Source organism: Ochotona princeps, chromosome 14 (genome assembly GCF_030435755.1).
Source record: "Ochotona princeps isolate mOchPri1 chromosome 14, mOchPri1.hap1, whole genome shotgun sequence".
NCBI lineage: Eukaryota > Metazoa > Chordata > Mammalia > Lagomorpha > Ochotonidae > Ochotona > Ochotona princeps.
The window spans coordinates 54227698-54250648 of NC_080845.1; the positions used below are offsets into that span (position 1 = coordinate 54227698).

At 48.0% G+C, this 22951-nt stretch overlaps 1 protein-coding gene and 1 pseudogene across 3 annotated transcripts in view; both read right to left on the reverse strand.

Annotated features, from left to right (window-relative positions):
- The window catches only part of DAPK1 (death associated protein kinase 1), a 168086-nt gene that overhangs the window by 138143 nt on the left and 6992 nt on the right, over nt 1–22951 (reverse strand). The gene's annotated exons all lie outside the window — the stretch shown is intronic.
- LOC131481935 (mothers against decapentaplegic homolog 2-like) lies at nt 11547–13998 on the reverse strand (annotated as a pseudogene).

A 22951-nucleotide genomic window follows, 5' to 3' on the forward strand; every position in this document is an offset into this window, starting at 1 on the left:
GTCAGCCCACCGTGGCCCTTCTCTTGTCCAGCTCACATGAGGCCCACAGGGGTTATAGCCCTGCCTAGTCTGATCTGCCTCCATCCCGACTCACACTTTCCAATGGAAGTAGTTGTTCAGCAGCAGAGCGCACATTCCCCTGCCGGCTTTGCCTCCCGCCCCCAAATTTTCACATGTGCTGTTTGGGTGCTGCAACCACATCTGATACGGCTCATCTCACCTTGGCATTCCTTAATGTGTACTGGTATGTGTCGCAACCAAACCCGGCCCGACCCACATTCCGTTCTGGTGCTCGGATTCGCCAGCCAGTGATGTGAACGGGTTCAGCCTGGTCTGCCCCCAACCTATGCCAAGTGTATGCCAGTGGGATAATTTCCATAGCCTGTTCTGGGCTGTTTCCTATTATGCTTCTTACGCTTACCTGCAGGGACTGTGTCCTGCCAGAGGAGTTGCCCAGGCTCCTCCATCACAACCTCTCCCAATGCCAGATTTTGCACATACCAGTGGGTCCATGAGCCAGCCCTACTCAGTTCACCTCCTGTCCTAGCAGGAACAGTGGCTTTTCCTGACTGGCCTTCAACCCAATCTGGTTCTTACTGTTGGATGTTTCAACCCAGCCACGGCTCTTTCATACCCACATACAGCTCACACATGGTTCAGTAAGGGCTGAGACCTAGCCTAGTCTGTCACACATCTACCCTGGTCCTCCAGAACACAAGATGGTACTGGAGTTAGGCCGGTTTGGTGCTTTCAGTCCCAGTCCACACTTGTGCTATGTGAGATTACAACCATATCCTGATCAGAACGCAGCCCCCATTCCAGCCCATGCACTCCTTGGTGGGAAACTCAACCCATCTAGGGTGTCCCCTTAGCTCCCCAACTGGGCCTATTCCCAGCCTTAGATCATGCGCAGGCCAGTGGTTGATCTGACTCAGCTTGGCAGAGCCCCTCACCTGTCCTGGTCCCTGCCTTAGATGCTGTGGCTTAGTGTCCCTGGCTCACGCACATCAGTAGGTGCAAGGGTCTACTCGGCATGACCTGTGCTCCAGCCTGATTTCTGCTCTTTCTTGTGAGTTAAGGTTTGCTCGGCCCTGCCTATTCTGCCCCCTTCCAGTGGCAGCCCGGCCCACCCCACATCCTCTTTTAGGATGCACATTCGGGTGCTGCTGCCTTGACCTGCCCAGACTGTTGTGGGTTCCTTTACCCGTGAGTGATGGCAGGTGCCATGGTCACTCCTAGCTTAGTCCATCGCCACCCCAGCTCGCAAGCTAACCTGCAGGACTTGTATTTCCACAGGGTTGGGCCCACACTTCCCCCACAGAGTCTACCCCTGGACCAAATTCTCTTGTGTGCTGGATAGTGTCTTGACCCTGCCAAATGTGACCACTCCACCACTCCACCACCCAGCCGGGTGATGGTACCTAACCCTGCCAAACAGGCCCCCATCCATAGCTTTGGTGTGGACTGGTGTGTGGCCGTCAGTGATGCTCTATGCTAACAGCCCATCTCTGGATTCCTAATTGGGCTGGTAAATCAGTCTAACTCAAATTATCTTATGGATACTTCCCTCCAAACCATCTGGTCTCAGTCCCTATGCATGCCTGAAACTTTCATGGTCAAGGAGCAAGATTTTGGCACAGCAGTTAAGACAACACTTGGGTATTTTGCATTCCACATCCAAAGGCCTGAGTTTGAATCCTAGATCCACTCCTGACTCCAACTTCCTGCTAATGTGCACTTTGAGAAGTAACACTGACTGCAGAGGCAGTTGCATCTAGCCCCTACATGTGAGGGAAATGGGCCGAGTGTTTGGCTCCATTTGGAGAGTAAATTAGCAGATAGAGGAACTCTGCCAGTGTCTCTCGGCTTTACAAATCAATCAGATAAATAAATAATCCTGTCTTCTTGTTAAGTTTTATTTTGTTATTTTAAAAACAAATGTATAGGGCCCGGCGGCGTGGCCTAGCGGCTGAAGTCCTCGCCTTGGGAGCCCCGGGATCCCATATGGGCACCGGTTCTAATCCCGGCAGCTCCACTTCCCATCCAGCTCCCTGCTTGTGGCCTGGGAAGGCAGCTGAGGACGGCCCAATGCATTGGGACACTGCACCCGCGTGGGAGACCTGGAAGAGGTTCCTGGTTCCTGGCTTCGGATGGGCGCGTACCGGCCGTTGCGGCTCACTTGGGGAGTGAAACATCGGACGGAAGATCTTCCTCTCTGTCTCTCCTCCTCTGTGTATATCTGGCTGTAATAAAATGAATAAATCTTAAAAAAAAAAACAAAAAACAAATGTATAGCCTCTTTCTGTCTCTTGTGGCTCAACTTACTATTCAACCTGGCCACGTGCTGCAAACAACTGACTTCTCTCTTTTGGAGAAGGCCATGACAGGTGACCAAGTTCTTCAAAATAACCCACCAACCACTACAACCAAGGCACAGGGAAACAGTACAGTTCAGGCCATGGGTAATCACAGACAAGAAACTATAAGGAGGAGGCCCCCCACCCAGATACAGCTGCTTTGACAAAAGAAGAACTATCCCAGGTTATGCTGAAAACCTGACATTTTTTCATGTGTTCATTTTGAGTAAGGCACTGTACTGAAAAACAAACGCAGAAAGTTCTGGAACTTAATTCCACACACAGAAAGACACCTTCTTCCACGTCAATGCCATGCCTGGGTTACGCCCAGGTTGGGGGGGGGGGGATGGTGCACTGGCCCTGCAATGTGGCATTCACACCCTTTGTGCTGTGAACAGCCCCTGCCTGGTGGCTCCTGGATTGGGGCGAAGAGGTGGCTCTGTAGCATACGCTTGGTTGAACCTGTCAGGTCTCAAGTCTGTGCCTCCCGCACTCTTCCACTTTACTCAAGAAGCACACAGAAGTGATAGCTATGCCACCTGCAGCCTGAGATGGCCAACCTGGGTCCTGGATGCTCCACGCCTTGCCCAGCAGCCCCCAGGAGATCCTGTAATAACTGGAGAGGAAGAGCAGACACCAAGGGGTCTCTGCTGGTGATCTCTGGGCTTGGGAACCTATTCTGCCACCAGGGTACCTGAGCCACTGGGAAGGGAAGATCAGAACAGGCATCCCCTCCTTCCAATCATTTTCTGGGACTTCAGGACCACCACCCACCTCCTCTAAGAGCCCTTGTCAAGGCACAACCACTCATTCCTGGAGGACTCTTCATCTGAGACAAGAAGTGCTATCTTATGTGCCAGATCTTCTCGGGTTGAGCCAGTTCTCTCAGTGTAGACACCCACAGGCTACCTTTCACAAGACTCAGTTTCCTGGCCAGCACACCTGTGATTCCACCTGATAGGAGGACTACAGCCAGGTGGAGTTTCCACCCCCAAGGTGGGGTATCAGCAACGTAGCACACACTTCATCTCCCAGCCTCCCCCTGACCCCCATAATACACATGGACTCCTGGAAAATGCTTTGCAATTGAATTGCCTACAGTCATGAGTAATGCCAGAAACCTGGGGACAGGGAGGAGTGGGTGGTGGCAGAGGGCAGACAACCCCCAGACAGTAGGGAAAGGCTCAAGCAGTCGGTGCTCTGAAACCCATCCATGTGAGAGACCAAGACTGACTTACGGACTCCTTGCTTTCAACTGGCCTACTACAACATTAGTTTTCTTTTTAATTTTGAAAAAAGCCACCATTTCTTAAAAAAAAAAAAAAAGAAACAAAAGAAATAAACCATTGAAGTACTAGAAGAAATTATAAGAGACTATTTTTCAATAAACCCAGAGTAGGCAAGGCAAACCCCCTTATAAAAAACTCACAAAATATGAAGAGGATTTAATAAAAGCGACATTAAAAAGGCCCACCTGGGACTATGGAAAGGTTGGAAGGGTTCTCAAGCTGGATGGTAAAGGCCATGCCCCTGGGCCCCTAAGGCGGCTCCTATAAGAAACCACATGTCGTATCCATTCACTGCCATCTAAAAAATCCATTTTGCAGAGGAAAAGCAGCAGAAATGTCAAGAGACAAATGACAACCCAGAATAAAGATGTGCAAGTCACATCATGGACATAAAATACTCCAATCTATGAAGAACCCCCCCAAAACCACAAAACTCGCAAACCTATAGGAACATGAACAAACACTGTAGTCAGAGAGCTCACAGTCATGACCCACAGTCTGATACACACCTGGAAAGATGCTTAACTCTCATGAAAGATTCATGAAACTACACACAGCAGAGTACCAAGAAGCAACAGCCATGCGAGAGGCAGTGAAGCCAGTTCTACTGCTTGTAGTCGGATTGTAAAGCGACTTTATCTTTCAGGAAGAGTAACTTGGCAGTAGTCACAGAATCAACTTGGCAATGCCCGTTAGAACAACAAAAGCACCAACTCCCTGACCCAGCATTTCCACTTCTAGGAATTCATTCTACAGACACCCCCAGCATTTTACACAAAGACACTCACTACAGAGGCCAGTGTATTAGAACAATGAGGAAAGAACTGCTGAAGCTCACAGATAGGAAAGGGGTTAAATAAATCATGGTGAACCCAATGGATGGAAAAGGACATTTGCTTTTGTACAGAAATACAATGATGTTTAAGAAATACTATCAATTGAAAAAAAAAACAGCAGAACAGTACGTATAACATAATGCCATTTCAGGAACTGCACAAACATACTCATTAGTTCCTTGATTAAAATGTATGCAGACTTGGTGAGATCCAGAAGTATCTCACCAAGAAGCACTGGTAGGGGCCATCCCCAGGAGGGGCTGAAGGCGTTCCCTTTGTCCTTTGAACAAAACAAGCACAGAGTATTACCTATTTACATTTTACTGTGAAAAGCCCTGAGAAGACTCTCTCATTCTCTAACTGGCCATAGCAATTGGGTATTGGTGACTATGGTTAGGTTATCTTGCTGGGAGACAAGAAGGCTTCTCCTTTCCTGGAAGATGGAGAATACAAATGCGGGATTAAGTTAACCTAGAAAAAAGACACAGCGAAGGAGACAGGAGTCTTCGTCTCAAAAGGCCCGGGTACCAACATCCCCCATGATGGGACTGTCCACCAAGACCTCTGAACTCATAGGGTCCCATGAACTGGCTCTTGGCCTTAAGTTTGAAATGGCATTCACCCATTCTACCAATACTAATCTCCAAATAAGATTAACAAGCACCCACCTTTCTTCCAGACCAGGATGATGGAACTGGTGATGTACTGGGACCTGGTGTACCCACGCTGGCTCAGGAGAGCCAAATGTTCCTTTCTTTAGGAATGCTGTTAGCTAAACAAGGACACTTTCAGATGACACAGAAACAAATCACATCCCAATGCCTGCAACAGCAACCACTACACTCAAAGGATGGTGTTAGTGAAATCAGTGGAGCCAAAGACAAAACGGGGCTCCAAATGATGAGTACGAGTTGTGTGGGACGATAAATAGTCTAACGGTTGTAGATCACACATCATATGTAATGACACATTGATTAGGAAAACAGCAGAGTGGGATGCAGCTCTGTCGGTTGGCCATGGACATTGGAACACTGTGGGAGGAGACCCAATTAGCTGAGTGGAATTCTTCATAAAGAGCAGGCACAGTTTGCTGTGATTTACAAACTGTGTGCTGCAATCATTATAGCCATAAAATTTGTAACCAATGTATGGACGCGTATAGACATGTGGGTATATTATGCTATGCATGCACGTGTGTGTACGAACATAACATCATAAGCCGCATTTCCAAGTTCTGATCAATGACAGCATATATGGTGGTTCTCTAGGACAACTGCCTCATGACAGCACAGTTATCTTAGTACTAACATATTCTATACTTTTCTCAGAACAATAAAAGTTCCTAACAATGCATTCCTAAATGCCTCCTTAATGCTAAGATATATGGGACTGTACACGTGTGAACATATACATACATATACACACTCACACAGACATTTCTAGTCCCAAGTGACTTGCACTCTGCTGCCTCAGAATTAACTTCCTTGACTCTACTTTCCTAATCTGTTAAAGCAGCATAAAGTCACTTCCCACTTGCCTTTAAGGATCAAAAAGAAACTATGTAAGCTACAAACCTGTTACCAACAGATTCATCCTTCCCTCCCAGACAAGGCTGATTTTTTTTAACAACTGCTCCCAAGCAAGTATCCTCCTGTCTTTATGCTTTCACACAACTTTAAACTCTTCATTATGGCAGGAGGAAGTGCAATTCAAAGAGCCATGCAGAGCTGAAAACAGCTTTGTTCCCAACCCTCCCTGAGGAGGGGAGGGGTGTCAGTTCTCCACACACCCTTTCAGGGGCTCACAGGGGCAGTTCCTCAATATCCCACTGACTGCCAGAGAAGCTAATTCGCACCTAGGATTGCTGGTGAGGCCGTCTGAGCCCCCAGTGTTTTCTCATCTCCGCCAACAACAGAATCCTGGTGGACCTGCCATTTCTTCACCCTGGGTGCAACTCCAGGAACATCCTAGAAGACTCACTTGAACTCACAATTAAATCTTATCCCTTTAGAACACAGACTACACCATTCTGGGTGTAATGAAATCAATTAAAAATGTACGGGCCTGGGGGTGGGTCAAATCTGTATTAAGATTTCCTTCTTCCATTCCCAGGCTCCAATATTCAAGCATCAATAAAACACAGCCATGAGACAGCCCCTGCCAAAGGTTTCACATCGGCTCTCAGATTCTCACTCCTCAACTTTGAGTCAGCCAGGCTCAGGCAGTGCACAGGCTCAGCTGCAGATGTGTGTTGCCTGCTGGGAGAACCCACCCTCACTGACATGTGGCAGACCAGCATCCTGAAACCTGCTACCGCTGGTACCCCTCTCTAGAAAAGGGATCAGTCATGCCATGTTCCTGGTTAATTTTCCCTGGTCTTAAAGCTCTGAAATGTAAAAGTTACAGGCTACCCTGACACCTGGGGAAGTCACCAGAATGTTACAAGACACAGCTGTTTTGTGTAAATCTGACTCTATGCCAGCTAGCAGAGAGTGACATGGGGCCTTTCACTGTACCCTTAAGAGAACATACACATGGGATTTTCCATGACTGCTGAAGACCTTTCCATACCCACTGGCTCCACACCTATGGATTCAATCCACACTTGCTCATACTGTGTGGTTAGGTCTCTGATGATTGCTTCTGTACTGAAAATGTGCAGACACTTCTTCACTTTTCCTTGCCATTATCCCCTAACTAATATACTACAGCAGTAACTTAATTTACAAAGCATTTTCCTTGCATTAGGTATTATAAGTAATCTAGAGAGGATTCCAAGAATATGGGAGAGGGTGGGCATCCCACAATGGAGTCCTTTCAGTTAGATGTTTGGCTCTAGCCCCTGACTCCAGCTTCCTGCTAAAGGGAGGCCGAGGAACACAGTTCAAGTTGTTGGGTCCCTGCCACCCACATGGCAAACCTGGACTGAGCTTCCAGTTTCCCAGTGCAGCTACCACCATTGTGGGCACTTAGGGAGCAAATCAGATGGAAGACCTCTCTGATTTTCTAGGGACCTGAGATTTTGGTATGAGGGGATCTTGGAACCAATGCCATGGGTACCAACAGACAACTGATTGAAGAAGGAAGCTGTGCCATTCTCTATCCTCCCACTGATGGGCACTTAGGCTGATGCCACAGCTGTGCTACTGAGAACAGTATTGTAATGGACAGGGGAGTGCAGGTAACACAATGACTGGACACGTAGCCAGAAGTGATCTTGGTTGTAGAAGGACTCATGTCCTTCTGTCCACCTTTAAAATTCCCAGCAACTGTGACAAGTCCTTCATTTCAGAACTGTGTGAGATCGTTGACTCCATAATGAAACTGATCATCAAGCAAGAGCCATTTCAGAAACACCTTCCCCTTGTCAGATGCTGAAAACATAGACAAGTGATACCTGAAGGAGCTCGCAATGCAAAGATACCCCTTCACTCACTCACACATGCACACACACAAAAGAGGGGGAAGTGCCCAATGAACCTGCCAAAGAGAAACTGCCCTAGAAAGGCATCAGATTGAGATGGCATCACCAGGAATAATGTCATGCAGCCAGAGAAATAGATACCCAGAGATGCAGAGGGAGGACACAGCCCATCCCTACTACCACGGATTGCAGGTACAAGCCACCTGCACCACGGGGAGCCATGACACGACCAGCCTTTCCCACACCGCCACTGTCACCAGTAAGCACCATGTCCTGGATATTCTCCATCTACCCCAGCTGCCCATCACTCCCCACCCTTTAACTACACAGATTTCCTGTTAGGTGTAGCCGGTGAGGAAGGCACTAGCAGGCAGGGACAGGAAGGGAGATGCAGAGATGTTTCTTTCCCCAAGTGGCAATCCCAGTGGCCCTCTGTGGCTTCAGCACATCTCTTGTCATGTACTGAGTCTCCTCTGCTCTCAGACACTGTATGTATGACCACTGCAAAGCCTAGAACTGCACCATTGGGAAGGCATCCAGTTCCTGTCAGTCCTTCCTTAGCTGTGGAGCCCTAACAACCAGCCCGCTGTTCCCACCCACTTCACCACTCCACTTCCATAAAAGGGCCTCTGCTGAGCTGCAGTCTGAATCTCAGAATAAGCCCCAACCCCAGGGTGGTGGCAGCAGGCAAAGCAGAAAGCATTCTCCGCACCTCCTGCCGGAGCACATCAGGAACCTTTAACTGCTCACCTTCAAGCAGGCGCACTGGCATTGCAGACACAGCACCATTGGGATGCCTTCATCCCTAATCCAAGTGCCTGGGTTCAAGTCCTGGCTCTACTGCTGACTGCAGCTCCCCACTAAATGTGCACCATGAGAACTTAGGTGCTGGCTCAAGATGTGTCCCAAGCTTGGTGCAGTGGCTCAGTGGCTGAAGCCCTCACCTCGCACACACCAGGATTTCATATGGGCACTGGTTCATGTCTCAGATGCTCTAATTCCTATCCAGCTTTCTGCTTGTGGCTTGGGAAAGCAGTGGAGGATGGCCCAAAATCTTGGGAACTTGAACCCACATGGAAGACACGGAAGAAGCTCCTGGTTCTGGGCTTCGGTTCAGCTCAGCTCTGGCTGTTGTAGCAACCTGGGCAGTGAACCAACAGATGGAAGATATTTCTCTCTGTCTCTCCTCTCTGTAAATCTGCCTTCCTAAGAAAAATAAATCACTTAAAAAAAGAAAGTGGGTTTCTGCCAGCCATTAACAGACCTAGATTGAACTCAAGACTCCCAGCCTCAGATCTGGTGGGCCTTTCAAGAGTGAACTATTTATGTCCAACAAACCATTAAGAGGCTCTCATCCAGAAGGATGGATATCTGAAGAAACAATGAAGCTGGGCCATTCCCCAGGGCCACACCACGGCATACTAGACAACCTGGCCTGCAGGGGGTGGAGAGCAGGTGCCCAAAAGAATGAATGTAAAGCAAACCAAAAGCAAGGAGTCATATGGCTTTAACTGAAAATCAGCCATCAGCCTGAAATACAAAAAGAAGACCAGCTATTAAACAGGCTCAGACAGACATGAAAAAGAGAACAGGAATCGCCTGTTCTGGGGAGGCCAAGAGCACCCAAGTGAGCCAGCAAAGGGAAGCTGGCCCTGGGCTGTGACTCACGCAGCCTACTCAGCTGGGAGGGCGAGGCGGAACTGCACCTTATGACATGACTGGCCTGGTGCCCAGGGCTGACCCTTGGGTGGGTCAGCCCAGACTGTAGTGACACTCAGCACTTGCCTGGAACCCAAGACTTGGCCTAAACTGGCTATGGCCTAGCCCCGGAAGTACAATTGGCTGGGAACTCCAGAGGCAGCAACCACACTGGAGGACCCGGCAAGACTGAACCCTGAGCTGTAATCCAGGGGAGAAAAGCGGAAGAAAAATAGAGTAGCTGAGTGCCATACCAAGGAGAAAGGCAGAAGCTGGGAGGCAGGTTCAGCTGGAAAGTGGCTGCCTCCTGAGCACCCAGCAGCAAGGGCCTGCTGCCCAGGCCACACTGGCAAGCCCAGGACTGTGTTCCGTTCTCTCTGGCTCTCCCCACGGGTTGCAGTAGAGCTACAGCAGCTAGGAGAAGGGGCACGGGGCACCTGAAGACCATTTCAGAGCCATGCAGGGAGACTGGCAGGTCTGACCCAGTGGCAATGGGTCAATAGGAACAGGAAGGGGAGCACAGCAGGTACTGGCCCAGCAGCTCCTGCGCAGCACATGGACCATGGCAATTAGGCTCTTCCATGAATTGTGAGCTCCGTGGTTCTTAGGCCAGATCCTCAAAGGTTATCAGCTCAGCATCTGGAGCTGTGGCACAGTAAGCTGTGTTGCGGCAAACAGGTCAGGTCACCACCTGCAATGCCAGTACCCCGTATCAGAACACCAGTTTGAGTCCCTGCTGCTCCACTTCCGACCCATCTCCCTACTAATGCACCTGGGAAAGCAGAGGATGAAGAAGCCAGAGCCCTGCCACCTACATGGGAGACCCAGAAATTCCAGGCTCCTGGCTTCAGCCTAGCCCAGACAGGAAGCAGTCCTCTGGGCATGAACCAGACGTTCTCTGTCATGAATAAAACGCATCTTCCAAAAAATGTTACTAGCTCAACTTGATCCCCCAACCAGGAACCCATTTCTCTCAATCCCACAGAGGAAGGCACTCAGTTGGAGAACTGCAGCATTTCTCACATGCGATGTCACCCACATGCTGCTGTGTCTCCCTGGGGGCTGCTCCCGCCGCGGGCCCCCAATTCGGCAGACAGCATCTTCTGACAAGTGCATCTCCGTGTACAGTGCATCTGCAATATGTGTGGGAACTGTGTGACGGAGAGAAGAAAACACCATGCATGCTTCCCAGTCAAAGTATAAGACTCAACTGTGCCCATTCCTAGTCTTGGCAAACCAGGCTGTTTTGGAACCTGGCTTTATTCATCAGTAAAACAGAGCCGAGGGTAAGCAGATGAAGGTCCCAGGCAAAATCCTGCCTGTGGCCTGGTTTTATGGAGTACAATCACAGCCATTGGGACGAAATAGGCTGCTGCCTAGGAGCTGCAATTGCAGAACTGAGAGAGGGAACACAGATCAAGGGGATCCGCAGGCTTGCAACCCTGAGTCTCTCTACAGAGAAGGCCAGCCAAGCCCTGAAATCAAGTACCCCGTGAGAGGCCGAGCTGGAAACGGAAAGTACCAGCACTGGCGTACTTGAAGCCTGCCTTCACAGCTAAGTGAGGGAACAGGGAATTCCAAAGAGTTCATGGAGAAATGAGATCTAAAGATAAGATGAAATTTTGGTGCAAGGAAATTCTGAAATTCACATACACACAGTGTTTTGAGAATATGCATTACGCATGTGGTTCTGGAAGGTCCATCCTACGTCATTCCTGAGATGACAGGTTTTCCTGACTTAGGCCTTCTTCTCACCTGATTGGACAGTATCATGTCTCGGGCCTACAGTGAGCTCAGGAAAACACAGGGACCCTAGTGTGTTTTTTTATGCAAATTAAAAATGTGTATAAACAGCACAATACTGTGATACTGGGTCATGATACATTACCTGTACACATTACAACCACTGTTATTGATAAAACCTTTGGGACACACAGTTTTACGCCCAACAAGACAGCATTAAGTCTTTAAAATCTTCTCCTCCTCCTTTATGGGAAGGTATTTCTAGACACTAATTTTCCCATCTAATATTCAAATACAGGAAACAGATTCCACAAGGTGCTTTTTAACTGATGAGACCTCAAGTGCTGTTTTCTCTCGAACTTTTGGATAGTAAAACAGTCCACGGGTACCATATACAAATACTATGATAAAAGAGGTGTTACACTGAGTCCTTCTTTCCATGGGACTTGATTGGTGAGGAAGCTTTAGGACATGCTGGAGCAGTGCACTGATGGGGATCCCATCTGAGTTAATACTTTGTCCAACCACTGCAGGGGTCCATTCAGATGAAGCTCAATCCAGCAAGGAGTACTTGTGACTGTCTGTCTTCTGTATTCTGCTCCCCACCCTTTCACAAAACTCATTCTTATGGTGCACATCCTAGTTAGCTGATACACAGCTTCAAAACCCTGGTTAACAGACTGTGCCAGAAGAGCAGCAAACTCCTGGTTGTTGAAGATCTTCAGATTACAGCCTGGTGGAATTTTACACACTGTTGCAGGGTGCCAGCCATATCTCTGATTACAATTGGGGCTCTGCACAAAGATTGCACTATCACTTAGGCACTCAGCAAACACCTCCCCCACCTATGTAATATAAGCGCACTCCTCTTCCTATATGCCTTCTTGTCATTTCTACTGTGGCATTTCGGTTCACATTAGAGAGTAATCCTAAGCAGAACCTCTCCGAGTTGGATGGATCTGTAAAGCCATCTACTGTAAGAGAAGGCTGTGATGCATGGAAGGTCTCTCCAACCCTCTGGTTTAATTCATAATATGCTATTGAACATCAAAAGGCAGGTTCTGAATAAGTAACTGGCTGTAAATCCAAGCTATGATTAACTGGGGAAAGAGTAGTAGGAGACAGTTCTGCTGGAGATCCTGTGTCCATACTTTGGTTCAACTGTTGATCACATGTTTCTCCATCTTCACTGATATATCCAGGGGCGGTGTTTCTGGGATGTAATTACTCTGTGGCTCAATTTCTGCAGGGAAGTTAGTGTTTGCTGGAATGGAGTGAGTATAGTCATCCAGAGGAGGAAGTTCTGTTAGGATCTCTGTGTGCCGTGGATGTGGATGGCCAATTACTATTGCGGTCTAAAGCAACGTTGTTTATTATTATTATTGTTATTTTAACATTTATTATTTACCTTAAAGTCAGAGTTGGAGGCATGGCAGGAGAAGAACGGTAAGGGCAAGTGTGAGAAGAAAAACTGGTTTACTTCCCAGATGGCTGCAACAGGGAGGGCTGAGCAAGCCAGGAGCTTCATCCAGGTCTCCAACACAAACGGCAGGGTCCCAGGAACTCAGGCCATCTTCTGTTGCTTTTCCAGGCACACTACTAGGGAGCCAGACTTGAAGTGAAGCATTTGGGACTCGAATCAATGCCATATAGGATGCCAGCATCACAGCAGCAGCTTATCCGCATACCACGCCAGCCCTAAGCTGTACCTTCTTTAACAGTCACAAGTCTATCCATACACATTTCTGAATTATCAAAAAGCCCAGATTCTTTTCCAAATGAACACTGTCAGGGCTGACATTTGCCTGAACAGTTAAGACACTGATAAAGATGTGTCTCCCGTGGCAGGTGTCACCTTCCTGCTAATGCAGATCCTGGGAGGCAGCAATGATGCCTGGAGGAAGTGGGCCCCTTCCACCTGTGTGGGAGGACTGGGTGAACCCTTGGGCTCTGGCTGAGCCCAGCCCTGACTGTAACAGGCATTTGGGGAGTGAACCAGCTATGCACACATACTGGCTCTCTTTCTGTGTCTCTCAAACAAAATATTGGACACCGTCACCCAGGTTACTATACTGCAGCATTTAGGCAATTGTTTCTCCTGCTCTCCCTTTAACGTAATTGTCTAACTTCTTCTTTGGGTTTGATGCAACAACTGTTGTGAAACTGCATTCATCCACACACACCACTCCTTCAAGTCTGCAGTGAGACCTGCCTGGGGCTGTTTCCCCATGTCACTGTGACAGACACACAGACGCCGGTCACAGGATCCTGCAAGCTGGAGGGAAGCAGCACTGCAGAGGACTTACACAAACAGGCAATTACACAGCAGATGTGCATGGAGAAGGGCAAGCGATTCAACAGGACAGCCCACGCACCTGGGCAAGAGCCACAAGGAAATCCCCAGGCCTTACTCACCCTCAGCCCCAACCCAGGCCTCAGGAGCAGGACAGACCCACAGATGCCTCCTGAGCAGTCCAAACAAATCAGAGACAAACAGCCACTGCCCTTGACCTCATGCTCTTGCCATTGGGCAGCTCCTTCTCTTCCTTATCCAGCTCTGGGTACTCAAGGCCCACACCTTCTTTCAGCTCATCCCACAGGAAGCTCAGGGCTCCTCCTTGCCTACACCTGCTCCAGTCCCCTAAGCTCATCATCAGTCAAGACAGAACTTTCTTGCTCTCACAGCCCAATGGTTCTCAACACAGTGTGGGCGGTTTCCCCACCCACAAACAGTCCTTCAGCAATGGCTAGAGACATTAGTGGTGGTCACAATGGTGACGGGGGCTGCTACTGGTGTCTGGGGACTAGAGATCAAGACACTGCTCAACACCCCACAATGCATGGCAGTCCCAACAGACACAAAGAGACAAGTCACGGAAGGAGCTGTACCACCCACCACCCCATTTTCAAACAATGGAGTAGTTGCTTGGGAGTCCAACTGCTGCCTTTGCCATTTTATTGGCTTGTTTTTTTAAATGAAGATCATTCCCTTTTTTATGACATATATGATTGGTAGAGAGAATTCCCATCTGTTGGTTCACTCCATAATACCCACAACAGCTGGGCTTGGGCCAAGACAAGGCCAGAAGCCAGATATTCAATCCAGGCTCCCACATGGATGGCAGGGACCCCATTACTTAGCCATCACTGCACTGAGTCAAGCTGGAGCCAGGGCTCAAACCCCGGTCCTTCAATGTGGGGTATCTCCACCACTAGGCTGAGGGCCCAATCATTCCTCAGCCACCTTAAACAGACAGTTCCAAGACCAATCATCTTTCTGCAGCCCTGTTTTCTCTTTCATTAATATGGATCCCAACCCCTGGTCTCCTGTGGGTTTCCAAGAAATCCTAGTTTCCTTGTCTGCTTCTTTCCTGTCATGTTCAGTGACTTCCACGGAGTAAATGGGTAGAGATACACAGCCCACTCCCACTTCTGCCTTCTTGTATCTTCATGTCCACCACCAGAATCCAATCCTTGAATGAATGAATCCTCCAAGTCAGAATGACCTCTCCTTATGGAAGAATATTTTTCACACTGTTTTCCTTACTACTTATTTAGGCTTTCTATTTTGTTAGTGTTCAAATGCCTGTTAAAAATTCATTCTTTATGGCACGCTTCCTTAGACAAAGGGCCCTGCCTAATACTCCAGCAATATCATTCAGATGCTGACTCAGCCCCACAGTGAGTGCAAAGATAGACAAAAGCCAGGTGCAGACCAAAGCCTGCTACAGTTTGGACATTGTTAGAGGTGACTCCCAGGTGTCCCTGTGACAGGTGATGGCAACTCCTACAAGTAAGGACCTGGCACCTGCTCCCTGTCCCCTCTCTGGTTCCCTGTCAAGCCATGCCACCTTACTTACCATAAGGTAAAACAGCCAAGGTTCACCAACAGCTGAGCCACGCTGTCTGGACTTTAGGTTTCCAGAATTGATGAACAGAATGTAAACTGGCTGAACTGGGTGGTGGCAGTTGTAGGTCAAGGTTGGACTCCCCTGAGCATCTTTGTTTTACATACTATATTTCATGATAACAATGGAAACCAGGCAAGTGGACTAAGCTTATTCATCTTATTGCTGTACCTGACACTTTTTTTAGACCTCATTTTCAAGCATTTTCCTTTTCAAATGTGAGCATTCCAATTACTTTCAGAAACTAAAGATACCCACACCCTGTAACAGGTTAAGAGAGTGAAGATGGCTCCTTGGAAAACAGCCTCTGTCAACAGCCCTGGCCCCTGAACAAACCAGAACCCCTACCGGCAACAAGGACAGCCACTCCAAAGGGTAAGTGGGCATTTACCCACGGCTGCTGGCAGGGCTTGCCGTTAAATAGATCCTAACAATTCTGCCTTTCAGCCGCCGATCCAACGGGCTTTCCTTGGCATCAGTGGTACTGGCTTGGCAAAACACCCACTTGCACAACATGTTAGAAATGAATGAAGCCCCAGGACTGCCACATACCACATTCAGTAGCAAACAAGTTGTCTTGGTCCTGAATGTGGACATATACATTCATTTCAGATGCTTTTCTCCATCAAGATCAATAACAACAACCAAAAAAAAAAAAAAAATCAGTATCTTATTTTCCTGATCAAAGACTTAGTGTCTTATTTAGCTGCTTAAGATGGTTTTAATTTAAAAAAAATATGTAGGAAAATGAAATCTACCTTCTGGGAACTTAATACATCAAATTAAAACCTAAAGTTAGGAAGTGACGTAGTCTGCCCAGTATTAACAGTGTGACTGACTCTCAAGTCATTCCCTAGCAGTCCTTTCGCTAAGCAGCCAACTCCTCCCAGGTACTGGGCAGGTTTACCCATCCTTGGCTTTCTGGAATGCATCTCTTCCCATCTTCACACATCTGCCTCCCTTTTCCCATGGGGCCCAGGTGGCATCATTTTAAGTTCTGTCTCAAGCAGCCCACTTCCAGATGCTCCATTAAATTTCTGATGTTTCACAAGCCCCCTAGCGCACCAGCAGGAGGGCTTACGGAGGGAGACCAGCATACAAACTCAGTCATGGGAACCTGAAATGTGGGGAAAAATGATCTAACAAAGTCAATGGGCCAAATGAGCCCATCCCACCCAACCAGCGGGACCAAAGAAGGACTTTCTAGCTTCCAAAATTTGAGAACAAAATAAACTTTCTATTTTTTTTTTCAGAAGAGGGTGACTATGGCAGAAAAAAAATCACTCCTTTTGAAAGTCAGGAGTTAGTGAGATCTTCCACATGCTAGTTCACAGCCCAGGGTCAGGCCAGAGCCAGGAACCCGGAGCTTAATTTGAGTCCTCGACAAGGGTGGCAAGGGCCCAAACACCTGAACCATCATCAACCGCTTTTCCTAAGCCATTAGTAGGAAGCTAGCTTGGAAATGAAAACAGCTGGGACACAAACAGGCCCCATACAGGACACTGGTGTTCCAGGTGTAGCTTTTTTTTTTTTTTTAAGATTTATTTATTTACTTATTTATTTGGAAAGGCAGGAATACAGAGAGGAGCAGAGACAGAGAGGAAGATCTTCCATCTAATGGTTCACAACCCAAGCGGCCGCTCTGACTGCAGCTGAGTCAATTCGATGCCAGGAGCCTGGAGCCTCTTCCAGGTCTCCCACGCGAATGCAGAGTCCCAAGGCTTTGGGCCGTCCTCGATTGCTTTCCCAGGCCACAAGCAGGGAGTTGGATGGGAATCGGGGCTGCCGGGATTCAAACTGGTGCCCAGATGGGATCCCCGGAGCGTTCAAGGTGAGGACTTCAGCTGCTACACTATCGCACCGAGCCCGCAGGTGTAGCTTTATCCGCTATACCTTAGCGCCAACCACCCCTAAACTTTTCCTTATTAGTTAGTCCATGATATTGTTTTGGCAGTGGGAACAGACTGTCCCGCAGGTGTAGCTTTACCCGCTATACCTTAGCGCCAACCACCCCTAAACTTTTCCTTATTAGTTAGTCCATGATATTGTTTTGGCAGTGGGAACAGACTAAGACAGGTCCAAAGCCTAGAACCCTATCTTCTATTTGGAGGCCGGTACCTTTACAAGGCAAATAAACAAGGCTTACTATGCACTTAGGCTAATCATAAGCACCATAAGAGACACAAAAAGCCACGTTTGCCCTCTTCAGAAAACTCACCATCCATACAAGCAGCCAAGAACCACATGCAGGAGCCAGAGTTTAGCCTTGCAGTTCAGAACCCGTGAAATCACACACTGCAGTGCTTGGGGCCAATTCCCAGCTCTGGCTCCTGACTCTTAGCTTCTTGCTCTTGCAGGCTCTAGGAGGCAGCAGATTATAGTCCAAGTAAGTGGGACCCTGCCACCCATGTGGGAGAGACCTGATGAAATCTCCAGCTCCCGGCTTCAGGTTTGGCCCAGCTCCAGCCACAGCAGGCATCTAGGGACCAAACCAGAGGACGGGAGCCCTCTCGCCCTCTCTCACTGCTTCTCTCCCTCACTCGGCCTCTGGAAACAAATCAGTGAAAAAAAAAAAAAAAAAAAATGTTTGAAGGAGCACATGCATGAGGCAATTATAACAGGAGATGGTTATCTAGTGCAAAATGCTAAGGGCCACAGGAACTAAGTGCCTCCATGGAGACAGTCAGGACCTTGCACTGGGGAGGGTGTGGGCTGAAACTGCAAGGTCGTCTCGTACTTGCATTTGCTTCTTCTTTTCTAGGTTATAACATCCTCTGAATACAGATAATTTTTTAAATACCACCTACATTAAAGAAGCTGTTGCTTCTGAAATTTAGGCCTGCAGAGGATAGTTCATGTTCATTAGGAAGATTCTTAAAACAGGATGCGTTCATCCAATGCCTGTAACATATTTAACAAAATCAAAGTACTCCATACTTCTAAGCCAGCAACAGGCTGCTTCCATCCCCCATCCGCAGCTCGATTTGGCAAGCATTCTTATCTCTTTGAGCCACAGGAGGGGTGAGAAGGAAAGCAGACTGATAAAATTGCATCCCAGGAAACAGTCCTCTTGTGCTAACTCACTTCCTGTCCCAAACAAATGAACCAGATGCCTGAAGCTCTCCACATGACGGAGCACATGATGCAGCTCAACAGCACACGGAAACACCAAGCCTCTCCCATCTGTACCATCTGTGGTGACATTTACAAAGCAAAGAACAGAAATGACCTAAGTCAGGGTAGGCCTTGCCCTGGGTCCAGGGCTGCTGCTGAATGCCCCAAGGGAGAGGCACTCCTGAAAACAAAACTGCCCAAGTTTCCAGCAGGACAAGCAGCACTTCCTCTGCTGAAAACAGATCCTGTGTTGGCAAAGACAATACCCCAAAAGCCAGTTTTCCATGATCCATTCCAGGTGTGTACTGGACACTTCTGGTAGGCCACGCTCTCCATTACACAGAGCAACAGCTGGAGAAAACCTGACAGCTGGAGAACCTCTTATCTCAAACACCTGGGACCACAAATGCTTCAGGTCCCGGAGCTCTTCAGAGCCTGGGATATTTCTTACTGATTTACCAGTTGGCGATTCCCAACCCCACATCCCAAATGCTCCCAAATCCAACACTTCAGCAGCACCGTGCCAGCTCTGAAAAAGCTTGGATTTAGGAGCACTCAGCATATTGGATTTTTGGATTGGGGTGATCAAGTGTAGTATCAACTGCACCTCAATTCAAAAATGGAGTCATCGAATACATCCCTCTGCACAAGAATGATCAGGCCACTCTGATAGAAAATAAGATGTGTTCTAGAAGAGAGGCCACAATCAGAGCCACACTTACCTGTCACACCCTGCCAAGCTTATGTGAAGGGAAGTACCACTGACATAAACTCAGCACGCACCACAGCCACACTTTGAGGTTTTCTAAACTTCGACATCCCTCATCCAAAATGGAGAGAGTTCACAAAGGAAGAGACATCTCCAAACACACATGACCCTGCTGAATCAAACACAAGTTCCCCACAGGAACATCGGCAGGAAGGTCCTAAGATCATTTCTTGGAGGTGAGCAACATTTAACAGCCACAGTGGGGTCCCTGAGTCACCCAAGCTGTCAATGTCCCGAGAAAAGACCAAAGAGACACCACCGTGCATCACACTTGACAGGCACTCCTGGGGTTAGTTACCAGGCCTTGTGACTGTTCACAACTTGTGTGCTGAAGAAGGATGAACAACAGCCACAAGGAAATGAGCAGGTCTCCATCTCACATCTGTCTGGCTCCTGCTAACACAGTCAGTGGGGGCAGCACTGATGGCTCCAGTGACTGACTGGGTATCTGCCTCCCACACGGGAGACCTGCACTGAGTTCTCTAATGCTGAATCCTCCAGGCTTTGGCCATTGAAGACACTTCTTTTTTTTCTCTCTCTCTTTCAGTTATCCTCCTCTTCTGTTTCTTTCTCTCTACATCTTAACTTTTCTTTCTTTTTAAATTAGAAAAAAAGGGCTAGCACTGTGGTATCACAGTTGAACTACAGCTTACAGCACCAGCATCCCATATGGGCACCAGTTCAAGTTCAGACTGCTCTACATCCAATCTAGCTCCCTATTGTGCCTGGGAAGGCAGCAGAAAATGGCCCAAGTGCTTGGGCCCCTGCCATCACAGGGGAGAAGCTTCTGGCTCCTGCCTTTGACCTGGCCACTCCCAACCGCAGCCATAGCTGCCACTGCGGAGTGAGCCAGCTATGGAAAACCTCTCTGCCTCTTTGTCTTGTCCTCTTTCAAATAAACAAATCTTTAAAAAAGGAAAAAAGAAAGTTAAGTTTTAGACTTTTCTTTGTAAAGTCCCATCTAGCAAGCTAAATCAACAGTTGGAAGACAATTATCTTTTCTTGTTTCACCTAAGAAATATTTACAAGTCAGAGAAAGTTATTTTGATTGTTTTAAGTTAAATGAGGTAGAAAAGTCAAACCCTTGAGGCAGACATTGTGGCACAGTAGATCAAACTGGCTCTTGCAATGCCAGTGCAGAGGTGTTGAGTCCCAGCTGCCCAGATTCCAATCCAGTTCCCTGCTAATGTGCCTGGGAAGCCAGCAGGTGATGGCCCAGGGGTTTGGGTTCCCACCAGCTATGAGGATGGAGTTCTTTACTCCCAGGTCTGGCCTGGTCCAGATTAGGTTATTGCGGTCATTTGTGGAATAAACCCCAGGACAGAACATCTTTCTGTCACTCTGATATCAAATCAAACAATTTTATATCTTTAAAAAAAAAAAAAAGCCAGATGCCAACTGTTCTTTCATTTATCTTTTCCTAAACTGCAAAAGATAAAGGAATTTATTTGAAAGTTAGCAAGGTAATACACAAATTTATTGCAAATAATCATAATGTCATAATTTTTTGCAAGGCTAAGAGTTGTGTTCTATTGTGACAATTCACCCTCAACAAACCAAAACAAAACCATTAAATACTACCTCCCAAATACAATCCCCAACAACCCCATTTCCAAGGTAGCCAGACAAGGGCCACTTAGAGGAATGCGAAGCTGTTGGTCACTCAGGGCCAGCCCAAGGGGCAGAGACCAAGCTCTTACACATTACATTGCTCAAAAGTTAAATAATAATGAAAGCGTTTTTGGAAACATTCTAAAAGGCTAAATTATTAACTCTGGGGATTGGGCAAACCGATGCCACATGCTAACACCATTCACCACTGTGGGCCAGCCATTTGCAGAAGACAGTCCTACTATGCCACTGAGGCCTTGGAGAGCTCCCATTACCCAGCTCAGACTGGGCATCAGATGAAATTCCTCAGGGAGTGGCTGCTCTTCATTCCAAAGCATGTGCTCCAGGGTACTGGCATCCAGCCGCTGCCCACTCGGCCTCCCTTAATACCAACTTCATCTGGCTTTTGGAAAAGAAACCTGGAGTGGGGCATTTAGCCTAGCAGTTAAAAAACAGTTAACACGCCCACGTCCCACATTACAGTGCCTGCATTCAATTCCCTGTTCTATTCTCAACTCTAGCTTTGTGTGAACTCACACCCTGGGAGGCACCAGGTGATGGCCCAAGTACTTGGGCTCCTGCCACACATGCAGGAGGCCCAGATGAAGTTCCTAGCTCCAGTTGCAGACATCCACAAACCTAACCAGCACATGGAGCTCTCTTTCTCTCTCTGCCTCTCAAATAAAGTTTAAAACATATATATAAATGATGGCCCAGCGTGGTGATCTAATGGCTAAAGTCCTCGCCTTGGAATGCTCCAGGATCCCACACGGGCACCGGTTCCAATCCTGACAGCCCTGATTCCCATCCAATTCCCTGCTTGTGGCCTGGGAAAGCAATTGAGGGCGGCCCAAAGCCTTGGTACCCTGCACTCGTATGGGAGACCCAGAAGAGCTCCTGGCTCTTGGCTTCGGATTGACTCAGCTCCAGTCAGAGCAGCCGCTTAGGGTGTGAACCATTGGATGGAAGATCTTCCTGTCTGTCTCTCCTCCTCTCTGTATATCTGACTTTGTAGTAAAAATAAATAAATCTTTTAAAAACCCAAACCCACATATATAAATGCCTAACCCTATGCAGTGTAGACAAAGGAACAGGCCTGCCTTGATGTTTGGCTGTCTTGCACAAGCCAGCTGACCTGCTGGAACATCAACTAGGTGCAAGGGATGAGACGACAGGCTGAACACTCAGGCACCTTCCAATACCAAGTCCCTGAGTCTCTGGGCTGCCCTCACCAAGGAAGTCAGTCCCCTCCTGTCAACCGGATGCCCTCCTTTGTCTCACAGAAGAAAACTTCTACTATGATTGGCTTTATTAAGTTGTACAAAATGCATGCAGCAGTCACCTGGAATCAAAGCCAAAACTTCCTAACACATTTCCCCACGGATTCAAACAACATAACCTTGACCCTGTCAGCCCCATGACCTCAGCTGGAATCCAGCAGGGAGTGGTTCTGCCTCCCCACCTAATGACCTTCTTCCTCAGCCTCCCCACCCCTACATCCCCAGAACTGGTATATGATTTGAAGGAGCTACAACTTGGCTAGGAGACAGCAGGACAGAGGCCACATCATCTCTGATAGAACTGTGAATGAGAGCTTCAGGAACCAACTCTGCAAGGTGACAGTGGAGCTGCCATGGCCTTGCAGAGGCATGCCACGACTGGTGGGACACAAGCCTGAAGTAAAAAGGACATGGAGCCCAAGACACTTGATTCCATGTCCCTTGGCCTCATCGCCAATAAGAACCTCCACTCTCTCCATTCCTGGACAATCAGAACCCAAATACACAATGCTGCCCAGGTAGAATGGAAACAAACTTCCACAGCAGGCGAGCAAGGATTCAACAAAATGGTTGCTCACTAACACCGCCATGTTATCCCTCTCAGGCCACAACAAGGATTATCAGCCCTTCCCAGGAGCCATAGGTTTGTGTATGTTTGGTCAGGTGCTGCTTAATAACCAGGAGACACTCAGAATTGAATCCTCAGGCGGGTGCAACGGTTGCCAACATCACAGCTGGCACTTACACAGTCATGCAATGTGGCCTCTGCTTGCAGGCAAGCCCTCAACAGATAACACAAGCACACTGCTTTCAAAGCGCAGCAATTCCAGTCTAAAATATCCACAAAAAGTACAGAAAATGCAGACAGCACTAACACAGGTGTTTTACCTACTTCCTTGATTTTGCACCACTGGCAACCCAA